Here is a 5124-nt window from a genome sequence, read left to right on the forward strand (position 1 = left end):
CCGCCGCCGCCGCTTTTATGAATGAAGTTTTTTTGTGAATGGGCTCGGCGCGTGCGGGCGGGCAGCGCCGTGAATGGCGCTCGGCGCGCGGCCGCGGCCCGGCGGCCCCCGGGGGGCGCCTCGCAGCCAATCGCCGCCCGCCGCCGGCTCACGCGCCCTCAGCGCGCGGGGAACGCGGGGGGCGGGGGGAGAGGGGGCGCGAGGGACCCTCGGGGTGGTGCCCGAAACCCCCAAAATCCCCAAAACGCCCCCAAATCCCCAAATCCCCGTTCTGCGGCCATTCCTCCTCCGTGGCTGCACGGGCAGAGCCAAGGGCCGGGGCCCAGCCGGGGCCGGAGCTGCGATGCCTCCCTGGCTGCCCGGCCGGCGCCAAGGAAAGGACAGGCTTGCCCAGCGCTCCCTGCCCTCAGCTCCGGCCCGGGAGTTCCCCTCAGGCATCGCGGGCACCTCCGGCAGGCAAGGGAGCGAGACAGGTTTGTTTTACTCTCTGAGAATATCAGGGCCCTCGTTACTCTCTGAGAATATCAGGGCCCTCGTTACTCTCTGAGAATATCAGGGCACGAGTTAGCTCGGCTCCGTGCGGGGCTCCGACACCGGGGCAGAGAAATTCAGCGCCACGGGGCTCGGGCCGGGGGAGGAGACCCGGCAGGAGGGCCTCGCTCCCTCCTCAGCTGAGGCGTTTTCTCTCGCCACGTTTGCCACGTTGAGTTCACCTTCCTCATGCTCGCAGTGCTGCGGCCTCGTTCTCCGCTGGCGCTCAGGGCTGCGCCTCAGCTGCTGGTGCCCGAGGAGCGGCCGTGCTGCCATTGCCCTGCCTGTGACAGGCAGAGAAAATGACAGCTTCTCTCTGTCACAGAGAAACCTCATCACAGCCATTCCATGGCTTTACCTCGTGTATGAAAGCTGGTGTTAATCCTAAAGATGCAATAGTTGCCACAGTAAAGTAGAGGGGAAAAAAACCAGTCCAAACTCTTTTAGTGAAGTGTGGCTCAAAGAGGAAGTGGCTGCTTTGAATCAACCCATTTTGGTGAGGATGGCTCAGACTGCTTACAAAATCAAACACAAAGGCAAAACCTGGACCAGCCACAAGTTACAAAGAATGACTAATTTCTCATGAAGCTTTAATGATGGCTTTGAGCACAAAGGGACAGAAAATTTCAGAAGTGATTAGCAGCACTACTGGTTGTACATAAAGCACAGAAACTCTCCTGGCATGAGCATTTTTCTTTCATTTCAACGCCACACTGAACATGACATCAACATGGCTGGAAGGAAAACTGGGATGGAGAGGCCATGGGGCTCACACTGGTGATGAGGAGGGCCTGGAGGGGAGGGCAAACTGTGCTTCCCATGGAGGGGACAATGAGGACCAGCATTCGGGGAGATGCTGATGCCCCAAGCTTCCATACTGGGGAACCTCCCAGATTTGTCTTCTTTCTACTGCCATGAAAAACATGCAAAGAGACAAGCCAAATGTCCCCTTTGTGCAAGATCAGCCTTACCATCCTTCCTACCTTGTCTCTGAGCACACAGCAAGGGTCTTCTTGCCTTACAGCAGCCCCTTGGCATAGCTGACAGCACCAGGAAGGTATGGCTCGGTGACCAGGACACTCGCCTGTGCCTTAGGTCCTCATCTCCTGAGCCTGCCTGCTGATTCTTCCTCAGGAGGTGATTTGAGCCTTTTTTACCTGTGTGAGTGACAAAATGGGCAGGTGGGGTCCCTGCTGGGCCTGCAGGAGATGCAATCCCCTCCACATCCCACTGCAGCTAACCAGAGCTGGCAGGTGGAAAGGGTTAATGGGGCAGGCTTTAAACATGTGAGGTGAAAGGGGACATTTTCAAGAAAAAGAAAGAGTAATGCAACAGCCTGTCCTTCCCCAATCACCCATGAGCTGTGTCTCGAGCCCTGCATGGCACCAGCATCTGCTGCCCCACGGCCAAAGCCTTGCTGCCCTCTCAGGGTGCCGTGGGGGGCTCAGGGTGGCTTCTCCAGAGACACAAGGGAGGCTGGCACTTTAATCAGCATTTCTCTGCTCACAGGCACCAGCAAGTGTGATCACCATGTGGGAGGTGAAGAATAGCTGGTGTTTTACTGCAGGTTCCAGAGAAAAATGCGATTGTGACAAGCTCTGCTTTCAGCAGTGATCAAGAAATACAAGCTCAAGAGCAGAACCCCCTTGGACAATGCTGCAAAGAGCAGCATTGTCCAAGCAATACCAGCCATAGTGGGGAGGGAGAGGAGGGAAAAGAAAAATGCCATGCCTTTATAAATTAAAAAGCTTTTTTTCTCAAGGCTAAAACAAGATTTCTGTTTAAGATATGGGAAATCAGCCTCTAACCAGCACAGAGAACAAAGCTCCTTTAAGCACTGGTGAAACTGAGCCTACAGCCTTGTCTAAAAGGAGCCTGTGTTTCTGCTCACAGCTCGAGTTCCCTGTTGCTCACTGTGTTCAGGGCTCCTCACCCTCCCAGCTCCCTGCCCACCCCTGCTGCTGCCCCAGCAGGACACAGAGAAAAACCATTTTTCCCTTCCCATGGCTGCTGACCAAGGGCTGTGCCACACATGGGAATGCCCTAACAATGCACAATGTTGGGCTGAAACCTCTCCCTCAGCCTCTGTCACCCATCACACCCCAGCCCTCCATCACCCTCTGCTACAGCCCCAAGCAGCCTCTCAGCCTCAAACATGCTGCAGCAGAAACTGCTGTGAGCAGCCCCCAGCCAGGCACTGTCAGAGGGAACAGGAGCTTCGGGACGTGGAACCACAGGGATGGGGCAGCACCGTTACTCAGGAGCAGCTAAGCAGCTCCAGCCACTTCTGCCACCCTCTCAAACAGCTGCAGAGAAGGAGGCAAGGCAGCAGCAGCCACATCTCCAGAATCACCACAGGCAGCAGTTCTGGCTGGAGCAGCAGTGTCAGCCTGGAGCCTCAGGCACCCTCGGCAGCGGCCCCGTTTCACATCTGGGGCTGTGGGATCGCGGCTCATCCTAATGGCACCACCCCGCCTCCTCTTTCCCTGCAGGGGCCAGGACAGGGGCTGCACTCGCTGGGGATGGGAGAGTTCACAGCGAGCTGGGGACCAGCTGGGAGGAGAGGAGAGCAGGAGAGCCGGCAGCTCAGCCCAGCAGTCTCACACAGGGAGTGTGGGGGCAGCACACACGGGAGAAACGCTGTCACACACCTGCAGAGCACACCCGACCAGCAGCTGCCTCTCACAGCAGCCCAGAGGAAGCGTTTTCATGCTGCTTGCAACCCGTGCATCAGAGCTTGGCCTTTCTGTTAGAATATGGACTAACCGAGGGACTTTTTTCCCTTTATAAATAGCAACATCAGAGTTAACTCATGCTGAGGTGCACCAAGCTGGTCTGCCTTACTTCCTCATTGACAGGCCTGGCTGATCCTGGCAGAAATCAGCAAATTGTTACAGAATGGCAGGGAAATCCCGTGGCAGGTAACGACATGGTGGCAGCTACCTCTGGGAAGCCTGAAGCTGTTTATTCCCACTAGAGAAAGTCACACACACACAAACTGTTTTATTTCAATTGAGAGAAATTTCTTTTCCCCCATGTTGAATCATTCTCGCTGTTTTATCTCCCATCCATTGTTTGAATGAGATAAAACCAAGGGTGTTTGACAACTGCAGCCCCTCCTACTTTCCAGGAGAGTCCAAGAGGTTTTACTTGGGCTGAAAACACAGGGATCAGAGCTACTGGGTTTGGGGAGGACAAAGGCAGGGCCTTGGATACAAAAATCAGATTAGACTATTAGTGCTTTTCTCCTATTCTAGCTAATCCCAGAAATCATGTTCTAGGGTGAAAAGGTGAAGTAGCAATTTCACTTCTTGGGCACCAGGCTGTGTTTAGCTCAGCCCAGTTTCACCAGCCACAGCAACATTGCTCTCTCCAAAACTGCAGCTCTGAGACAGCAGTGGGACAGGGCAGCAGAAGGCAAGGCTGCTCCACCTGGGCAAAGCTCACATCCTTGCAGCTGAGCAGGATGGATGGAAGGACCCAGCCTGCTGTGCAACAGGGCTGAGCTGGATGTGCTCCATGCCCTCTGGTTTCATATCCTCCTTGCCTGGCAGGACCACCACCTCCTCCTTCAAACACTGCTGGCATTTGTTGTCTTTTCCCCCAGGACAGTCCCAGAGCTCAGGGGAACAGAAACAAGATGGAGAGTCCTGTGCAAAGCCCTAAAGGTTGCTCAAGAGCCAGCACAGAGCCAGCCCTTGGAGCTGTGAGGGAAAGCAGCCATCAAACATAAACAGTGAGAGCTGAACGTGGGAGGAGAGCGCAGCATGGGGCACCTGTGCTACAGCTGTCCCACCCCCAAGGTGGATGCTGCCAACCTCTGCACATTCAACAAGGACGTGCCCAAAACAGAAGAGCTCGTGAGAGCTGCTGCAAGCCATCAGAAAGCACCACACTGCCCTAACCACTGCTTCCTGAAAGGATCTGTGGACTAAGAACCCAAAGATACATTCAGCAGCGCTTGCTGGGCTCCCTCAGCACTGCTTGCAAGGAGGCTGAGTGCCCATGAGCAAAACCCAGCATCACCTGGCATCTGGTGTACACAAAATCCTCAAAGAGCAGACTAAGAGTCTAGTGACTGGGTCCAGCTCTGGGCACAGCCCACAGCAGGAGGAATAAAAAGACAAATTTCAGCCCAAAGTAGCCTAAGGCTTCCTCTCAGCAGAATAACCCACCACATGAGACAAATTCCACCAACAGCATCACCAAACTACTGTCAGCTCCAAAGGAAGTTGGGAGCAGTCATGCTTTAGTGGCATCACAGGGCTTGGTATCCTTGTGGTCAGGGAACCATCCTTTCCTGCAATTATCTTTAAATCTGTATTTTTGTAGGGCAATCTACTAGCCCATATTAGAAAACAATAAATCCCACAACAGGGTTGAACTTCTCCCAGTGTCTCCTGGTGTGCAGAGGAGACTCAAGGAAACACTAAAGGAAGTACCTTTGTTCAGCATCTACCACTTCTATACTTGGTGTTTGCCTTTAACTTGGAAAAATCAGAAAGTAAATATTGACATGGGGGCATTTCCAATCACTTCTTTTTGTTAATTTGCTCTCCCCTCTACAGTCAACATTCCTCCATAAGGAAAACT

This window comes from Camarhynchus parvulus, chromosome 10 (genome assembly GCF_901933205.1).
Source record: "Camarhynchus parvulus chromosome 10, STF_HiC, whole genome shotgun sequence".
Classification (NCBI taxonomy): Eukaryota; Metazoa; Chordata; class Aves; order Passeriformes; family Thraupidae; genus Camarhynchus; species Camarhynchus parvulus.